The 25,441-nt window shown below is 42.7% G+C and overlaps 1 protein-coding gene across 3 annotated transcripts in view; it reads left to right on the forward strand.

Annotated features, from left to right (window-relative positions):
* HIVEP2 (HIVEP zinc finger 2) overlaps positions 1-25,441 on the forward strand; it is a 137,020-nt gene that overhangs the window by 28,879 nt on the left and 82,700 nt on the right. For all 3 annotated transcript variants that reach the window (XM_066315567.1, XM_066315566.1, XM_066315568.1), the window contains one exon: positions 3,216-3,321. The gene's annotated coding sequence lies outside the window, so the exon portion shown is untranslated. Of the gene's footprint in view, positions 1-3,215; positions 3,322-25,441 lie in introns of those variants that run through there.

Consider the following 25,441-nt stretch of genomic DNA (forward strand, 5'->3'; position numbering starts at 1 on the left):
TAAAAAGATTAGAATTTTTTAAACTGGAAGCTATAGTTTTTAATTAAATTAATAATAAAATATATCCTATTATATGTCTCTGGAGAGTTTTTGAGGCTTGATTCCTCCTGACTTGAGTTTATAGAGAGTTCGATGCTTGTATATAATCAATCTAAGCATTTGGTTTAGCTGCTTTGTCTATTTCTTAAGTCCTCATTCATTCTTCACAAACATGAGAAGAAAGAATTGCTAAAAGCCTGGTAACTCCTAGAACACAACAGTGGTTTTATAGGGACTTTCTAAATACCTGTGGTTGTTAGGCCTCTGTAGCTCTGTTGGTGTGACTTCACTGTGTGCATTGATATGAATATTTATAATACAAAAGATTGCATATTTGCTTCTTCAGTGCTGTACTTTGTTGTAAGAAAGGAGTAACTTTGGGGCAAGTGAGTAACTTATTAGTAGTTTAGTATGTATAAATGCAGTGTAGGATAATCCTAAGACATACAGACTCAGTGTTAGGAAGTGATGGCACACATGTCTGGAATTAAGTTGGAAGCAAATAATTAATTTCAGCTTCCATTAATTTTTCTATCTGTGCCTAGTATTGCATTTCCTTAAAACATTGCTTGTGAAAATGAAGGTTTTAATTGATAGCACTAGAGATCTGTCTAGCTATAGAAAAGAAACAGTTTGGACAAGAACTGTATTCGTTTTGTTACCAGTCTCTCTTTCTGTAAAGACCATATTGATTTGTATGTTTAGTTTCCAGTCTTTCTCCCACTGAGATTTTAAGCGCTGGATCCCCAGTGGATTTCTGTCAACACTATTTCCGTAATTGCTAGAGCCACCTACTTAAATACCTCCCATATAATTTTAATTTCCATTTCATTTCACAATGATTTCCATGACTTTTGCTTCACCTAGAGACTTTGCTTTTGCCTTAAAGAAGCTCTTCTAGGACTTGCAATTTTTAGGTGGATTTTTGGACTTTGGTGTCTGTTTCTCACCACAGGTAAGGAAGGAATTAGGAAGCCTCTGACAGAAAGATCTTTGTGAAAGATCTTGAAAGTTGTCAGAGTCATGAGTAATTACTTCAGTTCTTAGCTGTTGCTCATTAGTGCCTCTGGCTCCACTAGAAGTGGTTTGCTTCGAGCAGTTTTTGCTTTCTTCTACGTGGTCTCTGAGATCCCTCCCATCTCAACTGTGAGCAGAAAGATAGCAAGCTCTGAAATGAGGCATAACTGATGGCCTTGAAAATCTGGACCTGGCCAAGGAAGAGGCTAAAAACTCAGTGAAGAAATCTGAGGACAAGGGAATCAAAAGGATAATTACAAACTGATTTCCTACAGGACACTGGAGAGCAGGAAGCTGGTGACAGCTACCAACTTGAGTTAGTTTTGAACTGATTTCCTAGAGACGATAAGACTGTGTTTCACTTGGTTCCATGTGTGCTGCATATTTCTGTTCATGATGTACCTATCTGGTGATCATTCTTTTCAATTCATATGGTGATTCAGAGCTTTAAGATGAAAGTATTCCTGAGAGTTTTCATTTTCTAACACAACTGTTAACAGACATAAAGAAAAAAGAAAAATGTTTAAATTATTCACCTGAAAAGTCCTGGTAGTTTGCAAGGTAAATGATTTGGTGCAGTCATTAGGGACAATTTATTAAATGACTCCAAATAAATCTGCAAGCAGAAGAATGTGTTGCATGTATTACTGTGTTTTTCTGTTGAAGGCAGTTGGCAGTGTTCATCCTTATGTGGGGGGAGGTATGTCACGAATGATTTCTCTGGGAAAGAAGTTTCTTTTTAAGGCTTCAACAGGTTGAGAAATTTTGCTTTTTTAGGTGAAAGGGAATTACTGGGAAAGCAAATTTCAGCAGTTGCATAGAACAGATCTATCTGACACTCAGGTCTCCCCACACCATCTGCCAGCCATTGCTGCCTCTGGGCAGTCATTGCTCCCCTGATTTCCCCACTGCTGCTGGATCCCATGCTGTGGGATAGGACCAGCACCTCACCTCAGCATCTGGCATTTAAGTGTGCCTATGCCCAAAAATATGTGCACTGCTCTCTTATACTGCTTCAGAGCAGGCAAACTTTAGATATTACACTGTAGCATCATACCCATGGGCAGTATACATACTGCCTTTTACCAGTAATTTTTTGTTGTTGTTTTGGACCCATGGATTTTGTTCTTTGTAACTTAGTCTTTACACGGTTTTACACTTGTTATTGAAAACCAAATACAGAGCATGGGAGAAACTGACTTGCTTGGCTGTCAGCAAAGGAAGGTGTACATGATACTTGTGAGCTGTGGGGTGTTGAGGCTTCTCGCTGAAGTGTAATAAAGGCAGGAGCCAAGCCACTTTGGAGGCATGAAGAGTCAAAGAAGCATTAGAGTAATTTAAAAAATATAAACTATTCTTAAAATCTGAATTCTTGAAAATTCTTTGTTATTTTCCAGACTTTCTTCTTGAAAACCACTTACTCTAGGATGAGATGAAGCTTGTAGAGTAGGAGGAAGATCAGCTTCTGTTTGGGGAGGCTTGATTAAGAAATTGGATTGTTTGTTTGTTGCAGTGTGCCTTGTCATTGCAGATAGCACTGCTAATGCAAGCTCATTGAGTTGGTTACTTACCAAAATATTTAAAACTGGACTCACCCATCAGGTGATTTTAAATTATCAAATTATTACAAATAAGGTGATTGTAGTCACCAGTGGGAAGTAAATGCTTTCTTAAGGTCCCTTGATCTCCAGAGAATAGGTAACAAGATAGCTCGTGTTGCATCTTCTTCCAGACCATCAATTTACAATGTTTGGGGGAGAGGAAAAACAAAAAGGAAAGGTAAAGCCAAACTGGCAGTGCACTCGTGTACTGGTGAAAGGAATTACATGCTTTTCAAGGACCTGACAAATGGAAAATCTGAAATTCTGTGTCTGTCCACTGGGCAGTAACAGCTTCTGCTTCAATATTGAAAACTAGTTTTCAGTGCTTTGATAGTATGCCTGAAATATGGTCTGGAGCAGTGGGCCAAAACAGTTTGGCTACAGCAGGGCACTTTTGCTTGCCATTGTGAATGGCAGAATGTTTTCTGTGAGCCTGGAAAAAGCACAGACCCTGTTAATGCACAGGATGAATGTGTGAAATGCACAAATGTATTGGCAGAGCTTGCTGTAAACCTTTGAATATGATGAATTCAGTATCTGGATTTGTTATAATTTCAGGTGGGACCCTCTTCTGACATGTGATCTACCATGAGCTACTTTGACTCTTACGATGACAATGTTATCACTGCCACATCTCTGGGAACCAGTTATCCACAAATACATGGTATGTGAATGTCTGCATTTTACATTAACCGTTGCTTGTTGGAACAGCACAGAAACAATAACAAGAAGGTGCTAAAAGTCATTGAAGTAAATGTTAAGCCACATGTACAACCAGTTACAGGGAGCTGTTCCAGCAGATGTTATCTGCTAGGCCTGGCCTGTATGCAGAACAGTGAACTGTTTTAACTTGAACATGTATTTATTCACAGATACTGGTAGAAGCATTCTAGCAATGTTTCCCTTGGATGAGATTATACTGGTACAGTGATGATATGTAGATATACAGATGATTATTCTCTCTCTCAAGAAGGAGGGAGTGGGAGCAGTAGCATGAAGTGTTCTGTACTTTAACTGTATTGTTCTCTACTTTAACTGTGTTGCTGCACTTACAGCAGTACTTTTTTTTGCATTTAGGAAAGGTGTTAAATTGCTTTCTTTCTTCATTCCATTTTCAATTTCTGGTCAGTCTAAATTAGATTAATTTCACACACCAGTGAGTCCCTAAAGAAGTGTAAATTAACTCCATTTTACCAAACTCAACCAGATGATGGCAGTTATTGTCCTGATGTTTTATCTTTACATCGCCCATCATCTTTGACCAAGATTTCAATAGGAAGTAAATTCATATTTGAGCCTGTTTTCCTCACCCTGTATAAGGGAATGGAGACTGAGATCCACATCTGGTGAAGGAAGGCTATTCAATTTATGGCCTAAATGGCAAAAAATCTAACGTCACTGGTAGCTGGCATGTCCTTTCTTTTTGTGATTCTGGCTTGAAATTTTTAACACACACTCAGGTCCTGTAAGACTATGGCAGAATGGTTTTATGAGAGTGATTACATTGTTGGTTTAGGTTCTAAAGCAGTTCAGAGCACACCATGTAGCTGTTAGCGTGGAACATCTTCATCTGACTTATGGCTCCAATGCAGCTTCCACCAAAGCTGGCTGAAAAAAGTTTCTTCATGCTGATGGGAGTGGAATTGCACTGTATTTAACACCTTCTGTTAAAGTAATGTTCCCTGCTTGGATTATTTTTACTGGTTAGCCATTTCTTAGAGATTAAGTATTAAAGATACAAATGTAAAACAGAATTACAAGAAAATGGATAGACAAAATAATGAGAAGAGAACTCAATTAGTGAAATGCTTGTTATATGTGATAAGGGTAAGATAACTGTTTGCTCTGAAAGTATGTATCTGTGTTTAACACACTGTATTTTTACATGTAATTTTGAAGACACTGTCAGAAATATGTCTGCATCTTACATTAACCATTGCTTGTTGGAACAGCACAGAAACAATAACAAGAAAGTGCTAAAAGTCACTGAAATAAATATTAAGCCACATGTACAACCAGTTACAGGGAGCTGTTCCAGCTGCTCCCTGTGTGCTACAGCAGTGGTGTGAGAGAGGGAAAGCGAGACAGAAGTCTTACAGGGGACAGGAAGAGAAAGATCATTCTTCATTGATCAATGCTGTGTGTTTTAGGAAAGTAGTTCACAGTTTGGGTCGCCTGTGTGTTGGTTGGTGAAGGTTTCCACATCTGGCTGGGCAGTTCAAAGAAAAGCTCTCAGAGGTGATGTCTCCACTGAAGTGAGGGAGCATTGCACCTGCTTCTTCTGGCAGGGCTTCTAGCATGCCTTTGTAGCCACCCTCAGTAGTCTCTGCTGGTCAAACACCATTAACATGACCCCTTTCAGACTGCTTGTGTTTGTTCAGATATCTCTTCTGTTGTCCATACCAAAGCACCTTTTCAGGAGGGATAGAGGAATAGGATTTTCTTGTTGTTCATATTTCTTGTGAGTTGATTAATTTTCAAATGTTCAGAATTATCTGTTGGTATGTGTTTTTGTAAATAAGTTGTTTTGGTGCGTGTGTGTAAGCATTGGTAATGGAAAGCTGGTTTGAAGAAGATGAGTTTCATGTCCTGCAGGGGCAGAGGTCTGGAAGGGCCCCAGCAGACCAGGTGGTCTGCTTTCCTGCTGTTACAGGTATCTCATCAGGAAAAGCGTGAATGTGTCTTGGTTGACATTTTCACTTTTCTGGTGGAATGTGGCTTTTTGGGGACCTCTTGGAGTGCCAAGGGCAGGTGGTGGGGAGAGGCTGCTGTCAGAGTGGTGACCATTTGCACATCTCCATGTTCCCCAGCACAATAGCAAGCAGCCATCTCACAGCTCTACTTTTAATGAGCTGTAGGGCCAGGGAGGCTGTGTCTCACACCTCGTGAAGGTTTTGATACGCAGCAGTAACCTTCATGGATTTACCATCTACACACATCAAAATGAAATTTTCGTTGACCAGTGAACACAGGAGTCAGAAAGAAGTGAAGGTTTTCATGTTTATTTTTCCTTTTGGGTGTTATTTTGGTTCTCCTCTTTTGCCGGTTCTCATATAGCATTGCAAACATTTCAGGAAACTAATCTGCAGGAGCACAGCTCATAAAAGATCGACCTGCCAGAGGATGAGGCTCTGCTTATTACAGAAAAGCTTCTGAGACAGTGACAGCTGAAAAGATTACACACTTCCACAGGAAATTAAATTTGATGTAATATAGTGAAAGAATGACAAAATGGAAAGGGTATATATAACATATTGGTGATTATTAAGCAGTAGAAAAATGAAAACTTGAGATCCAATAAAGTGCATGTAATTTAGATATAGATAGAAAATTCCCAATGGTTTTGTTAAACTTTGGCCCTCCACTTTGCTTTGCCTTCTCTCAGTGTTGTTATTTCAATGTGGAAAATCATTAACTTCTTAGAATCATAGAATAACTTCAGTTGGAAAAGGCTTTTAAAGACCATCTAGTTCCAGTGCCCCTGCTGCTGGCAGGGACACTTTCCACTAGACCAGGTTGCTCAGAGCACCATCTGGCCTGGCCTGGAGCACTTCCAGGGATGGGACACCCACAGCTGCTCTGAGCAGCCAGTAGCAGTGTCCTGTAAAATTGTGCTAATTTTTAGGCACGTTAGATTAAAAACCATTTAAATCAAGTTTCAGAGTAGTCCTGTGGTATCCAGGTAGATTGCATTCTTCAGCAGAAGGTGCATACATGACACCAGACTGGGAGAGGCAAGAGCTTCCTTCTTTGCTTTGTCCTTTTTTGTTGTGGATGTGAAGTGCCAACAGAGGGGGAAGCTTTTCTTCCCTGTCTGCCCATGCTTGTTGCTGAGGTGCAGTGTGGTGCTCCATGGTCTGTGGAAGTCCTAGCTCTGTCCCAGCTGCCAGCCGGAGTGGCAGGTGCCAGGGGGACTCACGACTGTTCAGGTGACAGACATGATTGGTACTGAGGTTGCTGCTAACCCAAGGCAAAGGGCAGGTGATGTATCTTTTCTTCTCTTCCCTCGGGTCAGTGTAGGTGCCACAGTGAGCCTGACTGTCTCCTGGCCAGGTGCTTCAAAGCAACACATAGGTTTTCTTTCAGAGGGGATGGTAATACCCTTCATGATTTTACACCTTAATAATTTTTCCTTTAAGATCTGATTACCTGCAGTTGGAAAGAATAAGCAGGACTCCGGCAGATTTAACTTTATTAACAATCATAAATCCTTTCCTTTTTGACTCTAATCAGTCCCTGGAGTCCTTTTAATGCCCTTGACACTGCCCTGGCCTTTCCTCACAGCTCAATATACATTTTCCTGTAACTAGAAAATTGATGGCGAGATGTAAACTGGAGGTAATGGGCTATGGGGACATGCGACTGTCAGAGGCGTGCTGGCGGTAGAAGGAGAGGGAGCTTATGCTGCCAGCACAGCTCTGTGCTCTGCGAGGGCAGAAGAGGGAACCCAAAACCACAAGGCCCTCACAGGGTCTCGTGTGCCCCCGCTAGCACCTAGGGACCGGGAATCAGCCTGCTCTGGCCCAGGCAGACACACTGAGACAGCAGTGCTTTTGTGCCTTATTTCGGCAAGTGGGCGCCAGGGGCGAAGGCTGCCTCAGAAAGCCGCTCTGTGAGCAGCCCCCAGCCCGTGTCCCTGGGGCAGTGAGTGTCCGGAGCCTGCCAGTGGCCAGCATGCCAGGAATTGGGGGGCCGGGAGCGGCACAGGGACCAGTCAAACCTGCACGGGTGGAGGTGCTGTGTGAATGGAGCTTTTCTGAGCTGGGGACAATGCTAAAAGGAAGGAGTGTTACCAGGTGGTCGAGGAGCAAGCACCAAAGCAACAAATGCTGCCTTCATAAAGTTTCTACCTGGGTTATTGCCTCTCTGTCCAGCCCGCGCACAAAATCCTCCGGAAACCGAGAGGGGAATTCCCCGGTCGGTAGTCTGTCTGTCTCTCTGCTGTCCAGGAATTCATGGGAAGGAGAAGGCATCCCAAGAATCTGCCCCAGTGTGCAGGGACAGTAAATTCCCTCTTGTTTTTCCATATACACAAGTCAGCAAGTTTCTTCAGCAAATGCTTTAATTTTAAGCTTAATACTATGCAAATATTTAACTTGGGACAAAAAAAGCCTCAAGCTGGCTTCAGACCATGGACTGGCTTCCAGCTGTTTCTGCAGGTACAGATCCAGTGTTTACATCCATGAATGGCTATTTGTTTGTTTGTTTGTTTATTTACTATGGTAATCTTCTTTATAATGAACTTGGATATTTTTGTACTCTGCTTTTGCTTTGAACATAAAAATCTGTGTATTTGCAATTTGTGTACAGGCATTTTCAGAAGCTTTGGCAAAAGGCTCAAGATAATCACTGTGGGCTAAATTTTTAGGATGACACAGAATTGTACTGACTTTGTTTTTTCTCTAACTGATGTGCCCAAAGCTGTGCTCACCACTGATATCCCACCGGCCTAGGTTATTAAAGAAAGATATTGACAGATTTGGTCCCTACTTGGGACCAGAAGATTTGGATCTTTATAGTGTAATTTCTTTATTCAGACAAATGGGTACAAAAGAATATTCAGGAGCATCAAGAGCATTAGCAATACATAGGTTTATTAGGTTTCAAAAGTCTGCTTAAATGCCATCTTGAAAGATAATACTTTTCGTTTTGCACCTGTATTTCATGCATTTATGCTTTCTGCAGCCCTTACCTCAGCTGCTGCAGGCCTGACAACAGCCTCCTATTAAAGAGGGAAAGACCATAGTCTAGTGGACCTTCTGTAATGTGCTCAGTGTGTGAGCTATTGAGTTCATGAAGACGAGAATAGCTCTGCCGAGTGTGTTTCATTTGCATATGGCAAGATAGAAAAAGCAAACTCTGTGTGAAGACGAGCAGGCAAGAAAGACATTGAATGCCTTAAATACTAAGGGAGTTAATGCTATGCAGTGATTTTGCTTCTGTTATAGGAAGTGTAAGAACAGTATGCTTCCTGGCGTACATTGCCATCCAAACTGCAAAGGTTTCAGTTCCATGGCAACACGAAGGGCCCGACTGTGCTGAAGGTGGATGTATTAATGCATTCAGAGTGAGGGGTTGGACTGAGCTGGGCAAAAATAAAATGCACCAAAATTTTTCCTGTTAACTTATTTTATAATAAAGTAAAGCCTTTGTTCTTAGAAAATCAAAGCTGACATGAATACACCTGCTCCCCCCAGTTCTCTCAGATTCTTTTATATGATTCTTTAATATTCTTTATGATACATGCATACATTTTTCTCAGGCAAAAAAGCAAATTAAGAAGCTGGGTTTTTTTTTTTTTTTATTAAACTGTAAGTGCAGCGGCACTTGAATGTTGCAAGAAAATAATATTAATCCCTGAGACGGCTGTATATCCCTAGAGAGAAAGACTTGGACTGGGGGTGGAGGGACATATTGTTTCTAAGGTGTACTGCTTTACAGAGCAGAGTAAGGCAGTGGGTGGTTGGCTGGTTTTTGTTTGTTTGGTATTTTTTTTTATTATTATTATTTTCCTTGATCCTTTTGATCTGCCCTCTTTCTGCCTTTCTCTACATCTACTCCAGTTTCCCCTACCTCCCCTGGCTGAGGAGCAGGAAACAAGACTTAGCTCTGTTTCCTGACATCCAAAGAAATATGAAAGTACAAAGAAACGGTGTATTTTGTTTTCCCAGCTGACTTGGATTCACAGACGTGCACTAGAAAGGCACCTGCTCCCAGAGAGGGTCAGGAGTCACCTTCCAGAACAACTGGGCAATCAGCCAGGGAATAACTGAGAGCTGATCATTACGTGAATTTTGTTTGATCTGCTTGCTTGACTGCAGGAATGTAGGTTGGGGGATTGTGATAAATGCATTTTGCTCAGGGTAAAGAACTACCTCAGGCTGATCCTGCCAACTGTGCTGATGGGTGGATGAATTGCAGATTTGCAAGGTTTAAAGTCAGACTGGGCAGTAGGACAACCTCCAGATGTTGGTATTTGTGAGGCTAACAGCAGTGCTAATCTGGCATGGTAAAACTGACAGAAGTGGCAAGTTAAACTGGATTTACAGCTGCTCTGTATTGCTAAAACAGTCAAAGCAGCCAGAGCATACCAGTGGATCTAGCTTAGAGATTTCAGTGAGGTTTCTCTGTCTAACTCAGGGAAGAATATAGCTCTGCAGTTGGAAGTTGCTGTGCAAGAAGAGAGCAGTTGACCAACTTCCAACTGCAGTTACACTGTGCAAGAGGAGAGGAGGAATAAAATTCATCTTTCTTTTAATCTGTATTCTTTTTTTTCTTTTTTAAAATTTGGCTTGGGGTTTTTGTTTGTTAGTTGTTAAATACCAGCAGGAATATATTTTTTCTTAAAAACAAGCCTTGCTTCCATTGCAGTGGGAACCTTGTTTGAGATTCTGCTTGGAAGAAATTTCACCCTCTTCAGGAGACCAATGCAATGTGGGTATATCTTTTCAATAAAGGGGAATAAATAGCATTGAAATGATCCTGTCTTGGCATTCCACAAAGGGGTGGATTTCACCCTCCAGGCAGTAGAGCTGCAAAGTAAGAAGGTGTCATTTTTAAATGTTCTCTTTCTTAGGGAGAGCAGCACTGCTAAGACCTAATGCTGCACTTCAGATCCTCACAATTTTTTTGTTGTTGTTGTGGCTTCTGATTTCTGCACAGCCCCCCCAAAACAAGGAAGCAGATGTAGCTCATTAAATACTGGCATATGCTTCCCAAATTATGTTGCATCTTCATTTTCCTGAGCTTTGACAAAGGAACTGTGTATACAACCCTAAATGAAGAGGAGGAATCCCTCCAGCCAACAATGTCGCAAGAGAGCCCAAGGATTCCATCCTAGGTGTTCCTACCTGATATAACCCTCCAAACAGCCCAGCTGCTATTTGTCAGCACCTTCCCAGGGGAGTGCCTCAGTCAGCTTGGCAGGAAGGATGAAGAGAGAGCACTAAGAGGAATATCAAAGAAAGAAGAAAAGGAGGAGACGAATCAAGGATGGGAAGAGTAAGAAAACAGAGCAAAGGCAGAATAGTGATCAGAGAAAAAACGGGGCTGGGAAGAGCACAGCAAAGGAAAGAGATGTTCCTTCTGCACCTCTGAGGGAAAAGCTGGTTTTCAGATGTAATGTAGACCAAACCTAACAAAAAAACAGAGCAAGAAAGTTAAAATACAGAAAATGGAGAAGGTACCAGAGAGAGAATTCAGATTGACATGGAGTGGAGAAAATACATAAAATACATGGATGGATTTCATACCATGCTCCAGCTTATTTTAAGTAGTAGTTGCTAAGTTTGTGGCATCAAGAACTTACGACCTTCTTATGGCAGTTTTGGGGGCTGTGAGGAGCGGTAGGGCTATATTGGGAGGCTGCTGCAGGCACCAGAATGGGTGGTTGGAGGCAGATCTTTTCTGTGCACCATGTCTGGAAGCCTAAAGCCAGTAGGAATATCCCCAAGGAAAATTGTTCATCCTGCATCTGAAGACTGACAGTCATAAAAATGTGCCTGCTTCTCTCTGAAGGTATCTGAGGAAGTGTTGTTGCCATGCAGCCAGGGGTAAGGGCTCCCTCTAGATCCCTTTTCCAGTTGTTCAAGCTATCTAGGCTACCAGGAATAAAGAGCTGAATGGAAATTTTAGTTCTGGCTGTGAAAAAGAAGCTTCTGAATGAATTCTGCATCAAATAATGAATGTCTTCTTTCCTCCTCCTCTCCACCTACCTTGTTCCTAAACATTAACATTTCATGTCAGTTGAGCTAAGTTCGGTGTCAGACTCAGAGGATCTGCTGAAAAATACACCCCTGTTTTGTGGCAAGCCAGAGAAGATGAGAGGCTTGTGGTGTTTTTCCTTCTCAAGCTCTGCTCTGCTGGGAAAAACAGCTAAGGCTGTGTGAAGCTGTCTTCTTCCCACTCTCCTAAACTTTGCTCCTAAAAATGCTGCTCTCTCAACAGCTTTGCTGCTTCTCTGAAGGAGGCATGGCTTGGCCCACTTAGTGCCACCGCTTGCCAGGGGATGTTTTCTCAGATGGTGGTGGCTTCCATCTTGATAGGAGGCTGAAGAAGATTGCTGTGGAACAACTCATTGACATCACTAGCTGTGTCATTTGAAAATGGTTACTTAAGCACAAAAGGGAAGAAAGATATCAGAAATTACAAGATTTAAACCCTATCCAAACCTCCAAACCTCCAAATAATTTCTGCCATTTCTGCTTCTTTTCTAAAGACTTAGGCAGTATTTGCTTTATATTTTTAAACTTTTCTCCAGAACCCCCAAGGTGAGAAACATCCTTTCTCTGAAATAGGTTGTTTTGTGGGCAGTGGTACCAGTGTGTGCCAGGCTGAGGCTCATGGCTGACTGCCACAGTGGCCATGCAACACCCGAGGGCTGAGCTTGGGGCATCAGTTTAGAATTCCTTCTCAGAGCCACCTACCAATTTTCTCCAGACTTTTTGAAATGTTACTACTGAAATGCAAGAGGATAACAAATGTCTGCAGAGGTGGAGAAATGTGCCTTCAAAACAGTGGCTTTGTTGTACAAGAGGAGGAATGGTTCTCTGGGCACTCGTCTCTGAGATTTCTGCAGTATGTGGTAGTATTTCATGTTAAAAGCATGGGGACAGGAGAGACCTAGAGACCTTAATAATTTTTCCTGCTATAGAGAAAGCAAGTGGTGAAGGGCAGAGGAAGGAGATGTTGGTGAAAACAGACTTTTTGACAGTGAGCATGGTTGTGCTGCTTTTGGTGAAATGAGTAGGGACATTCCTGTATCTCACTGTAGTGATGCAGAGATGTGCTGATACTTGCTTATTTTGATCAGGGCTGAAAAACAGACAAAAAAAATTGCATGTGGCTTTGGAGTGCTGTAACACACCTGAAATCAAAGCCAGTGTGATGTGGAAATTATGATGGCTGATGTTTGTGTAACCCCAGATCTCTTAACCTATACCTGAATTAACTTCTCAGTTGTTAGAGGAACACCATCCTTCCCAAAGATGTGAACAGGACAACCATTTCTGCACAACAGGAGGAATTTTTTTTTTTTCTTCTCTCACCTGGGTGTCCAGTCTAGCAATTAGGAATCAAATTTAACCCTCAGTGTTTGTTTCAGGCGCTCTGAGTTTTTAATTCTTTGCCAGCAGCAAAACAATTATTTTTGATAAGCACACTAGTTGTTTTTTAATTTGTTTATAAGAATTCTAGGAGGTTGCTTTGATGTGGGAGGAACTGAATTCTTTGGGTGCAAATATTTGCTGTTGACTCTCTTAGTCATTGAGAGATGTTTTCCATGTTAAGGTGCCTTTACTTTAAGGGTAAATATCAAGCATCTTCTGACCCCAGAAACATGAAATGTGTGGCTGCCTAAAGAGGAACTATTTGCTGAGCTGCAGCATGTGAGGGCAGGAGGAACCAAGACCAGCCCAAGCCTTCTCCAGCTTTCTGGGGAGAGGCCAAACAACCCCCGGGGCCCCTCTGGCTGCTTTGCTGCTGTGGCTGCCCACACCAGCCCCCAGGAGCTGGGACCCCACAGGTGCTGGTTTCAGCTATTGACCTACATCCCAGCTGAAGTACTTCATGCTAAAAGATGTCACCGTTCTTTTCCAAAAAGAATGTGTCTCTTTTTTCTTGGACTTTTTTCTTTTAAATATATTCCCTTGCCACCTTTTTGTATTTTTCAACTGCAGCTCTTTTAAGGCTCCCTGCCTCTGCAGTTTTTGCCTCTGTATAGTTTATTTTTGGAAACTGGGGAACCAGGAGGAGGGAGGAAATTTAGGGGAGTAAACTGCGGTAAAAGAGGAAAGCTCTTTCCCTTCGTGTGCTCTTTCTGCCCTGTCCTTTGTTCTCATGACCTCTGTGGTCCGACCATCGTTGCATTGCTCATTCCAGGGCAAGCTGTAGCTGACCCTCTTTGTGCCCAGTGAGCAGCTCCTTCCCACGCTGTGCTGCTTTGCAAGCTGTGCTTGCTCCTTCCTCCCTGCAGTGGCTGCTGCTTCTCTGCTGCTTTTCTGGGTCAGCCAGTTGGCCAAAAAGTGGGTAGGTGGTCGAGCAGAGTTTTGGGAACTGTGAAACACTGGAGGCGCTTGGGAAGTTACGTGCCTTAGGGTAAAATGTATGCAGAGAAGAATGTGTTCCCTTTGTTGTTTCCTCAGGAGAGCAGCTCCATCAGGGTGGTTGGCTTTTTCTTGAAATGTTGGTGTGTTTTTTATGTTGAAAGTGTCATAAGCTGACTGCCAAAATTTGCAAGAAAAAACAAAATTCTTTGAGACTGGGGAATAGCAATTGAAACCTGACCTGGCAGAGAGACCAAGAGCTCACCTTTTGGATCTGGTGCAGGCAGTGGTGAGCACTGACCTCCCAGAATGCCTGAACTCTTCTGAACAGGAACAATAAATTCACCACAAAAATGTAAGGAGAAATTTTCTGTGAAGGAGCAACCAAGGACTCTTTTTCCTGTCTAGGCTTTCTAAAATTACTAATGCATAGAAAGTCATTGACCATACGGTAAGTCAGGCTGCCCTTTTGCTGAGACAGTATCTGGATAATTGAGATGCCTGTGATTACTCAGGAAAACTTGCTGATGTTCACACTGCTGTCAGGTATTGAAGTCACACCATAATATTTGTTGTGGTATCTTGCAATAGGTTTTAAAATAAATTGACATCACAGCACAAACTGGGAATTTTCCTAATTTTTTCTGTGGTTATGAAAATGCCTAAATAGCAGTGTAGTGCAGTAAATGTTGAACATCAAAAGCAGGGTTTATGAGTACTGATAAGAGGACATGGGTAGAGAAGGAAGTGACTTGAGTTTGATAGAAGTATGGTAGAAATTACAGCAGGGCATGGTGATAGACTCAGAGCATTAACATGGTGACTTTAAGCGATGGATTTGGCTCAGCATCATACCAAGAGGTGTTATTGAGGAAGACTTTAACCCTAAATAAACAAATTCTCAAAAATATGATTCTGTACAAGAAGCTGAACAATGGTTGCAGAAAGCCAGCAAATTTGAGGATAACGAAATCAAAAGAACATGAAGTACTGTCTTAAAATATGGAAATGGAAGGGGTTTTACTATCATGCTATTGCAGAGATCAATTAAACTGTGCAGAATGGTTATGCAAAATGTTTGCTGTAGGGAAGTAGCCGTTTTCCATAGATTCTAGGAACGAGTACTGGCATGCTGCCGGCAGTGATTTATTTTCACCCAGCTCTGTGCTTGTGTCTGGCACTCAATGAAATCTTCCAGGGTAAATTATTTATTTAATTAAGAACAGCCACAGTTGCACTGAGAAACTGGCAGCACAGCAGCAGGAAGTCTGTTAGAGATTGCATCTAACTTCTTACAGATAGGCTGCTTATATATGTTTTCATTAATTAATATAATAAATAATTGTATGTTGGCATTTTTGTTAATAAGAATCAGCAACAGTTCCTAGTCTGACTGCAGTGAGTGTCTGACTGCTATGCGTTGTAGAAATCTAATTTCTTGATTAAGTAACCCAGAGACTTGTGTAGCAAGCTAAGACATCAGATTGTTGCTAACTGAACTTTTGAACTTTTCACAGGAAAGGGAGATGTCAGTAAGAGAAGAGTCATATTTATCAGTGCGCAAGCTGGAGCAACCCAAAACCTTTCATTTCAGTAGGCATTCCCATAAGAGCAAGGAGAGATATCTTCCTCTTCTTATGCCAAGTTGGCAAGATAATGCTTTTTTCATAGTTTAACGTATTCCAGAGATAAGAGATAAGAGCTAGTGGTTTGAGGGAGTCCAGGAAGAGGGAACCTGGGTATAACTAATGAGTGAAACTGTCTTTTCAGGAGAAATCCCTGAAAAGTCTCTATGAGATTTTGTACTTTCCTTCTGTGTTGTGTAAGAAATACAAAAGATGAAGCTATGTGATCTAGTAATTGTGGGTTTTTTCAATAAATTGGATTTTTAAGAATGCTTTATGAGTTTGATCATTGCATTCTTTCCTTGATTGTTGAGCAATATGAAAAAACTTCGCAAGAGGAAAAAAAACCACCTCTTTTAGAGGACACTACTCATAGATTTAAGCTGCAGTTGGCCACAAAGGGACAAAATAGACAAAGGTTTTAAAAAATATTACAAATGGTCATTTCTGAAACAGCAGGCATACTTGCATTTCAACTGGCCTAGTAAGCAAATCAACATAGAGCTAAATACACCTTCTGGGGTGATGTCCCCTTTTGGCAGGTACTGGTGGTAGGGACCAGCCAGGAGGCTGCAGCCAAGCTGGGTCTCTCTCCGTTGCATAGAGTGGTTTGGACATTCACCTTTCTTCCCCCCTGGCGTTCCTTCAGGGCCCTGCTGGCTCTCTGATGGTCTCTGCTGAAGCTGTCTGCATCAACGTCTGAACCTCCTCTCAACTTTAAAAGCCCAGCTTTTCTTTTCCTTGGACTGGATTCTCCAGTGCTGCCAAAGCTGGAAGCAAGTGGGCAGGTGTTTGGAGATTGAGGGAAGGTTTCCCACTGTGCTTGCTGTGGTTTCTTGTTTCAAAGGGGCTGCTCCTACTACCTGTCCTCTGCAGCTCATCCTGGGCTGGTTTGGGCAGCGGGGTGGGCAGTGAGCTGTTGGGCAGCCAGGGATTTCTGATGGGTGATCACCTTGGGTTGGCTCCCCATTGGCACAGGCAAACTCAAGAGCTGGCAGGAGCACACAGAGGAGAAGCAGGAAGAAGCAAAGTGGCATCTTCCCCTCTTGGGTGGCAGCTCACCACTGGACTGACCTCACTGAAGCATGAAACTTCATCCTCAAGGGCAGGTCAGGTCATGTGCATGTGAGGTCATTAACACTTACATACGATCTTACACTATCACTGTGCGCAGGGGTGGAGAAAGTGAAGACAGTGGAGTTTCCTGTGCTGCCCTTTTCCACTCATCAGTTTTGGTGACCCTTAGTCGTTCTCTCTGTGTTTCCCTTTCCAGATAGAGTTAGAAATGGGTATACCTTTTGAATTAATTTTTTTATTGGCAGTACCTGTGGATGAAGATTGTTTTTACTGATTCGCAATCAAACATCAAACTGAAATAAATGTAATTTCAGAATAGTCTCTTTGCAGTGACTGTTTCTATTTTTGCATTACAGTATCTCTGAAGTACTCCTAGTTCTGTGCACTGGAATTACAGAGTCACAGAACAGTTTGGGTTGAAAGGGACCTTTAAAGATTATCTATTTACAATGCCCTTGCCATGGGCAGGGGCACCTTCCACTAAACCAGATTGCACAGACCCCCATCCAGTCTGGCCTTGAACACTTCCAGGGATGGGGCATCCACATCTTCTGTGGGAAACATATTCCTGTGCTTCACCATCCTCACAATAAAGAATGTCTTTTATCTAAACCTACCCTCTTTTGGTTCAAAACCATTGCCCCTTGTCCTATCACCACAAGCCCTGGTAAGAAATCCCTCTCTTATAGGTCCCCTGTAGGTACTAGTAAGCTGCTGCAAGGTCTCCCCGGAGTTTTCTCTTTCTTATTCAGGCTGAATACTCCCAACTCTTACAGCCTGGCTTCACAGGAGAGAAGCTCCAGCTCTCTAATCATCTTTGTGGCCCTTTCTGGATCCACTCCAACAGATCTATGTTTGACTTGTGGTTGTCACCAGAGCTGCATATAGTATCCAGGTGGGGTCTCATAGGAGCCCAGTAAAGGGACAGAATCATGTCCCTTGACCTGCTGGCCACACTGCTTTTGATGCAGCCCAGGATGCAGTTGGCTTTCTGTGCTGCAAGTGCACATTGCTGGGTCACATCTCATTTTTCGTCTAACAGAGTATTGGGTTTGTGTGGCAAGGTTTTGGTAGCAGGGAATTACCGTTGGGGCTTCTGTGAGAAGCCACCAGAAGCTTCCTCTGTGTTTAATGGCATCAACGTCAGCTGGCTCCAAGATGGATGTGCCGCTGGGAAAGGCGGAGCCCATCAGCAACAGAGGTGACACCTCTGGAATAACAGATTGAAGAAGGAAAAAAAGTTGCTGCACAAGAGCAGTTGCATCCAGAGAACAGCAGGGTGAGAACATGTGAGAGCAATAGCGCTGCAGACACCAAAGTCAGTGTAGAAGGAGGGGCAGGAGGTCCTCCAGGCACCAGAGTGAAGATTGCTCTATGGCCTGGGGTGTAGACCATGGTGAGGCACCTGTGTCCCAAAGCCCATGGAGGTCCACTGTGGATCAGATACCCACCTGCAGCCCATGGAGGACCCCATGCTGGAGCATGGGGATGCCTGAAAGAGGCTGTGACCCCATGGAAAGCCTGTGCTCTCTCCCATGGGAGGGACCCCACACTGGAGCAGGGAAATTAGTGTGAAGAGTCCTCCCCCTAAGGAGGAAGGAGCAGCAGTGATCACAACCTCATTCCCCTGCACTATTGGCAGAGAGGAGGTAGAGAACATCTGGAATGATGTTAAGCTTGGCAAGAAGGGAAGGGTGAGGGGAAATTTTTTTTAAGATTTGGTTTTATTTCTCGTTATTCTACTCTGGGTTTTTTGTTTTGTTTTTTTTTTTTTTTTTTTTTTTTTTTTTTGTTTTGTTTTGTTTTGTTTTGTTTTGTTTGTTTGGTGGTGTTTTTTTTTTTTTTTTTTCCAAGAAATAAACTTCTTTGCCCATGTGGAGTCTATTTTGCCTGTAATGGTAAGTGCTGAGTGATCTCCTCCATCCTTATCTCTTTTGCTGTGGTTTTTTTTCCCTGTCCATTTGAGGAAGGGAGTGACAGAGCAGCTGTGGTGGGCACCCAGTGTCTTGTCAAGTCACCCCACCACACAGTACCCTCAAGCCCTCCACAGGGCTGCACAGCAGTCCTCCACAGGGCTGCTCTCAAACCATTCATTCCCTGTCTGTCCTGATTCTGGGCGTTGCCCCAACCCATGTGCAGGTCCTTGGCTATGTTGAATTGAATGTGGTTCACACTGGCCCACTTCTCAAGCCTATTAAGGTCCCTAGAGATGGCATCCTTCCCACCAAGTGTATCAATTGAACCGCTGAGCTTGGTGTCACCTGCAAACTTGCTAAGGGTGCACTCAATTCCACTATGTCATTAATTAAGGTAGTGAACAGAATCAGTCCCAATAAGGTTCCATGAGGAGCACCACTTGATGCAGATCCATTTGGATATTGCGAGGTTGACTGCAATTCTCTGGGTATGGCCATCCAGCCAGTTCCCCTTCTATTGAATGGTCCAGCCATCAAATCCTTATCTCCCCAATGCAGAGAGACAGAGACATTGTGTGAGACTGTATCTGAGACCTTAAAGAAGTCAAGATAATGACATCAGTTTCTCTTTCCTTATCCACCAGTGCAACCACTGTAGAATAATATATAGAATAAATCTGTCATGTTTTGCTGATTAATGGTATTTGGTCCCTTCAACTCAAGTGGCATACTTGGCAAGATGTGAACACTGAGACTACTTTTGTTTTTCATCACCATATTCTAGAAATACTTTAAAGAAATTTTAGTAAAGAATAGATCTTAAAGTATTTTTAGTTATTATCTTAGAATAGGGTTGTACACAGACAAGGCTATTGCTATCAAATGCTAATTTCTTATTTCAAGAAACCTGGTTTCAGGTGCTCAGGCAATAGCTTTCTTCAGTTTTATGGTTTGATTTACTTTAGAACTTTGACATAAACTCTGTAATTTACTGTTAACTATGCTACCAGTGTATCTAGCTTAGACTATATCAAAGGTAGTGTTAATTTGAAATTTAACTTCAAGTGTCCTTATTTCCACAAATAAAAATTTTGATTTTTCAGTTAAATAACTAAAATAAGCACAGGTCCCATCACCATCATCCATTGTTCCTCATCTTAGATTTCTTCAGGGGTGCCTGAATGCAAGAGGAGGTATCAGAGTCCTGCTTCCAAAAACAGAAAAATCAATATGTAGTCTCAGAAGGCTGCGCTTCTATAATATTTTAATTTTGTTTTTCAGTTATAATCAATATTGCCTGTTTTGCCAATGCTAGCAGTGAGAGAAAGGCCTTAAGACATTGATGGGCAGACAAACTAAGAATAGCATGAACTATATTCATGTTTCTCACATCAGTGTCCTGGTTTATCCAACGTCGTATGATATAGTGACTAAATGCACCATACTCTGCACAAACCAGAAGTTGCACAAACCAGCCTTGTTCTAGGTGTCCCGTGTGAGAACTGGCAGAACTGATAGCTGGTTGTAAAAAAAAAAAAAAAAAAAAAAAAAAACCCAACAAAAAAAACCAAAACAAAAAACCAAATAAAAACCCCACCAAAAAAAAAAAAAACCAACAACAAACTCAAAAAATGAACTGTGCCAAAAATTTCACTTTCCAAATGGCGTAAAATGCCTGTTTTATGCAAACAAAGGGTTTTGACTGTTCAGTGTTCAAATAAACCCTTCATCTTTTAATTGATGTAGAGGTTTGGATTACAGCAGCTTAATGAGTATTGACTGAGTCTGTAGCATCCTTTTCCTAGAGTTGTATGTGAAAGGAACATCAGCTGGAATGTTGTAGTAAGGTGCTAGAGAAATGGAGCTCTAGGACCCTTCCAAAATGCCTGGCTACTGTCATTAACCCATTCTGTCTTCCAAGTGGCAGATGGCACATGGGAAGTTAACTTTCCAAGGATAGCTGGAAGTTGCAGGATCAGCCTGATGCTTCCCACACATTTGAGCAGTTTCTGCTTTACAGTTACTGTTCAAACACAGAAGTACACAGTATTTGCTGTAGCTTCCTTTTTCCCAATAAAGGTTTAAAGATACCTTTGGAGGATTATGAATGCAACCCTAAAAGTTAGTCTGTCTCACAGTATTTATTTTGAGCTTCAGATCCTGATCTCTCTTCTATGTTTAATTTGATTAATGGTTAATAGGGCTATCCAGAGTTCTCCACAGAGGCTTATGGCTTTAATTAAATGCACAGAGACAGCCAGCTCCAGCCAACCTCTGCCTCTTATAGGTGGACAAGGAGGAAGCGAACAGAGCTTTAACCGTGCTTTCCACACAGTTCTCTTGCATCGTTTGGGCAGCTAGTGGCTGCTGGTGTGGCTTAGAGCAGATGCACTCACTCAGAGGTGCCAAAGAGCTGTTCTGATGGTAGCTGCCAGGCAGCTGTCTGCCACCACAGGCTCAGCATTTCCTGGGACAGCTCTTCCTCAGCAGAGGTTTTCCTCCAGCCAGGAGAGATCTCCACTTTGGGGTTTGGGCACTCACCTGTCACACTGGAAATGGTGTTCAAAGTATGTGGTAGCATCCCTGCCTCGTGGCTTTCATAACTTTGGAGATGTGCTCCAGCTGTGTCCCTGCTGGACAGGGACAGTCAGCTCTAAGGAGATGAGGCCCTGTATCTCAGTGGTACCCGATACAGCCTCCAGGAGAGGGGTTGGAGGCAGAGCGGGTGGGAACAGGGAGGGTGGAACGGGAAATCCGTCCCTTCTACAGACATCAGAGTGAAGGAGAGGAAAGTTCTCCCTGCTCACCGAAGCTTGTGTGATGGGAGAAGGGAGGTCCTGGGCTCTGAGCTGTGAAATTGTCTGATCCATCACCGACTGACTTCAGAATGTGTGGCAGAACATAATGAAAGGCTTATAAGCTTTATAAAGGCTCCTGATGGAGGGGGAATTGTACCACATCTGAATGAGTGAGGGGCTTCCTGTGTTTCATGCAGAATTGCAGGTTGTATTTTCCTATGGAATGTGCAGACTTGCTGCAGAGTATATTTATTTCCTTCACCAGCTCATGGTAAGGTGGTATTGAACACAGTTATACCTCTCCTATTTCTCATGGCACTTAGGCAACTTAAAGAGCTCCTACAGTTGAGAGCACTGAGGGATTTGAATGTTTTGATTCCTGTATCTTCTGTAGGAAGTGGCTTGTTTTATTCCAGGGCATTGCATTTTAGGGGTGCCAGTGAAAGACTCGGGAATGTCAGGAGAAAAGAGAGACTGCTGCTCAGTGTCTGTAGGAAATTGGTGAGGAAAATCAGCTAGAGGGCACCAATATTTCTTCTTAGGGCTGTTAAATTAGGCCATGTGGACTGGCAGCATATGGATGCATGAGAGAAACATGAGGGCTTTACGAAACAGTTGTGCTAAAAATAATTTTCAGTGTTATTTTTAATAATGTTATCACAGATGAAGAAAGTGAGGTAGAAGTTCATAGCCTGAGACAATTCCTTCTCCTGCTTTACAGGGTAAACACTATAAATCCTTGAGTGTTTGTTTGGCTAGGTAATGCTTTCCAAAAGTATGTCAATGAAATAGGCATCAAAGCCATAAAATATTTTCCTATATTTAGATTCTAAATGTACAATAAAAAGTCAGTAAACTCTAAACTCCTAAGAACCACAATTTCTTTCAAAAAGGGGAGGTTGGATGTAAAAATCAAATATTAGAAAAATAAGGATTTTAATACTGCCAGAAATGCACAGTTGGTGTTTCGTGCTCAGCAGTGTTAGCAGGCTCAGCTATAGTCTAGTAAGTTTTGTTGCTGTCTGCACATGAGAAGCACTGAAACTGTTGAAGGGGGCACTGTAGGATTATGTTGATTGGTTAATTTAGAGGATTATGTTTTTAATGCCAAAAGATCCAGTTGCATAGAATTGCAGAATAATTTAGGCTCAAAGGGATTTCTGGGGATCCTCTTTCTAGCCCCTGCTCAAAGTGGGTGCATGATACGTGATTTTACATGTTGCAATAACTTACCTTTACATGGTTTTGATTAGTGCAAGCAAGATTAACTATTTGGGTATTTTTTGGTTTTGTGTCATATAGAGGCAAATACCAAAGGAGAAAAATTGAGGCAAAAATTGATCCAGATAGCATTTAAGCAGCACCAAAATATCCCAAACCATTTCCATATATTGTTTTGGTTTTTTATGATTAAAACCCATTGCTCTAGGGTAGCACATGGGGCTTAGTGCAAACATTTGTGAATTAATTTTAAATTGTTCTTTTCATTGCTGGCTAATATGCAGGAGTAATTGGTAAATATTGAGAGCAAAGGCTATACAGCATTTTTTAGCCAGTGGTTCTGTTTAGACTTAATCGCTATAATGCAGTGTTAAAATTTACAAAACAGCTTGTAATTGTAGTAGCTTATTTAAACCAGCTATTTGTGGTTATGTCTGCTAAGGAAACTTAAACTTCAATGTTCCCCAGCCATCTAATAGCAGCAAATTGACTGCGGGTCTCTTGAAGGAATATCTAAATGTAGGCTGTTGAATAATCCCTTTGGGGGCCCTGTAACTATTTTTGTGCCTGGATATGCGTCATCAGTGGGTATTTTCTCTGGTGACTAGCTTACATCAGTAGGTCTCCTACCATACGCTCTATCAGTGAGTGACTTATGATTGATGGGAGTCACGGCTGCTGTTTAGCTTTTATCTGTGACCTCAAATAATGGACAACGGGAATTTCCAGGCTGTTAAATTCTTTGAATGACTGAAGACACGGGATGGCTCTGCTCACAGACGCAGGTAGTGCCCAGATCCTGGGTGTTCACCGGGGGCTGGGGCGGGGAGGAAGGAGAGGGGGGTTCCTCGGCTGCGAGGCGGTGAATCCGGCGCCGACGCGGAGCCGCGAGTTGCGCGTCCCCGGCCGCCGGGAAGTGGCCGCGCCGGAGGAGCGCCGAGCCGCCGTGATGCTCCAGCTCTCCCAGCCCTCCGGCCAGCCGTGCCCGCCCGTGGCACTGCCGTTTCCATGTGTTCAGCTGGCTGATCTTTAGGACACTTTGTCCGTTCGTTTGAAACCAGGGAGACACGCAGTTTGCGGCTCTGTGGAGGGAAACGCTGTGGAATTTTCAGCTGCAGTCTGGTTCGGTTTTAACCCTTTTTATTACCATCAGCAGCAAGTGGATTTATTGGCATGCTTCACCCAGGTGCTGCCTGGGCTGAATCTGAAGGTGCAGTAGGCTACGTGCTCTTTAGGTTAACTTGCACCTGCCACAGTGAGCCACTGTGCACGCAGCCGTGGTTCATTTCCTGGTGCTCAGTACTTCATTTTAAGGAAAAGAGGACTGCAGATACTGAGTTACCTCCTCTTTCTATGTCCACTTTGCCTTTCTGCCTGACATGCGAAATAGGGCCGCAAGACAGCTACAAGATTTTCTTTGTTACCTGTGATGAATTTAGCAGCTTGAGTCAGCCCTACAGCAAGGCACTTTGTCATCTCTTCTTCTTTCCCTCCTGTCTCAATCCCTTTGATAAAGCTGTGATAGGAAACAGGAGTTGGCTCTCTGTGAACTTGTGCACAGAAATCTCTCAAGCCCTTCTCCTGGTAACCACGGAGTAAAAATGACACATATGGATGCTCCCAGTGTGATGTGTGATTGAGGATTAAAAAAAAAAAAAAAAAAAAAAAAAAAAAAATCCTTAACGCTGTTTATCACGCAGCATTGTTTGGCTGAGGGAGGATAGCAGCTGGATCCAAATTCCTTCTCACCACTTCTTCCTGTTGGCAGGTGGCCTTCCGCACAGGCTGGGCTTGCAAACTCTCCCGCGGGTCTTACTTATTTGAGTGCCCACTATTCTTTTTCATTCAGGTGACAGCAGATTGGGTTTTGTGCAAGATTTTGAGACTTGAAAAGTTTCAGAGGGAAAACAGGAGCTTTGTTTGAACTCGCCTGTGTGTTCCCTCCTCCGCATGTACTAGCCCAGAGGTCGTAGTTAATGAATGAAACCAGGCTTCCTGCAGAAGCCAGTTAACCCCTGTCTGTGCCTCTGGTGACACAGTGCTTACAGGTGTGTGCTGCGGGCCGTGGATGCCCTGGCTCTGGGCAATACGGGCTGTGTGCACCTTTCTGCTCCCTTCAGACAGTGCCAGCACATGCACTGGCTGGAAGTGAGTTGCCTCATCTGCTCTGGCTAGTTGAGTGATGGTTAAGAATTGCATTTGACAGAAGCAATAAAAAGAGAAGCAGCAATTAAAAAGAGGCTTGGCAAATCAAGAGGGGGAGAGGAGGGAATGGAAAGGTCTTTACTGAACTGTGATTTCATGAGTATACTCTTCCTTTATTTTGGGGTGGTTTTTTTCAGTAATCACTTCAGTAAGATTTTTGGGATTCATGACAAACTGGTTATATAATTCAAATTCTGGAAAAGGTTGAGCAGAAATATGTTTGCTGAATCTTGAGTCATTTGCATTAAAAATCAGTGGATTTTCCTCGGGTGTGCTTTGAAGATGTAAAGCTTGCTAACTGGTTGATGCTACTATATGTGTCATTTACCTCAGCTTTCTAGGAATCAAAATGCCTGGCTACACGGTAATATCTTTAGGCTAATATTGACCTCATTTGCCCCCATTTTTAGGGGTATCATGTTTTAGGGTAGTGACAGTATTTTAGTGTAGCTTTCATTTACACTATTTGTGCAAAAGCTCAGCATTACCAGCTTTCCAGAAAGAATCTGCAGACCTTCAGAACATTTCCAGAAAGGGTTGCCGTTTTCTAAGAAAAAGTGTTGGCAAGTTGCCTGCTGTTTCCTGATGCTTGGCACTGAGGCCAAGGCAGAGGGATGAAATCCAAACTGGCATGTGGCAGGGTGTGTAGGTACCTCCCTGTGTGCTGTGATAGAGATGTCGCGTTGGGGACAAACTTAATTTAGGTGCTGACCCTACAGTGAAGTCACGCCCAGTGGATGCCTGGGTCTGTATGCCTACACCCTGTTGCCTTCAGTGACTAAGTGCAGGCACTAAGTTCTGCTGGCACAGCTTGAATTGAGGAATGATGACCGCAGTAGCTAAAGCCTTGTTGTCCTAGAAGTTCCTTCACTTATTCAATGGCCACCCCTAAAATCTTGA

The sequence above is a fragment of the Sylvia atricapilla genome, chromosome 3 (assembly GCF_009819655.1).
Source record: "Sylvia atricapilla isolate bSylAtr1 chromosome 3, bSylAtr1.pri, whole genome shotgun sequence".
Lineage (NCBI taxonomy): Eukaryota > Metazoa > Chordata > Aves > Passeriformes > Sylviidae > Sylvia > Sylvia atricapilla.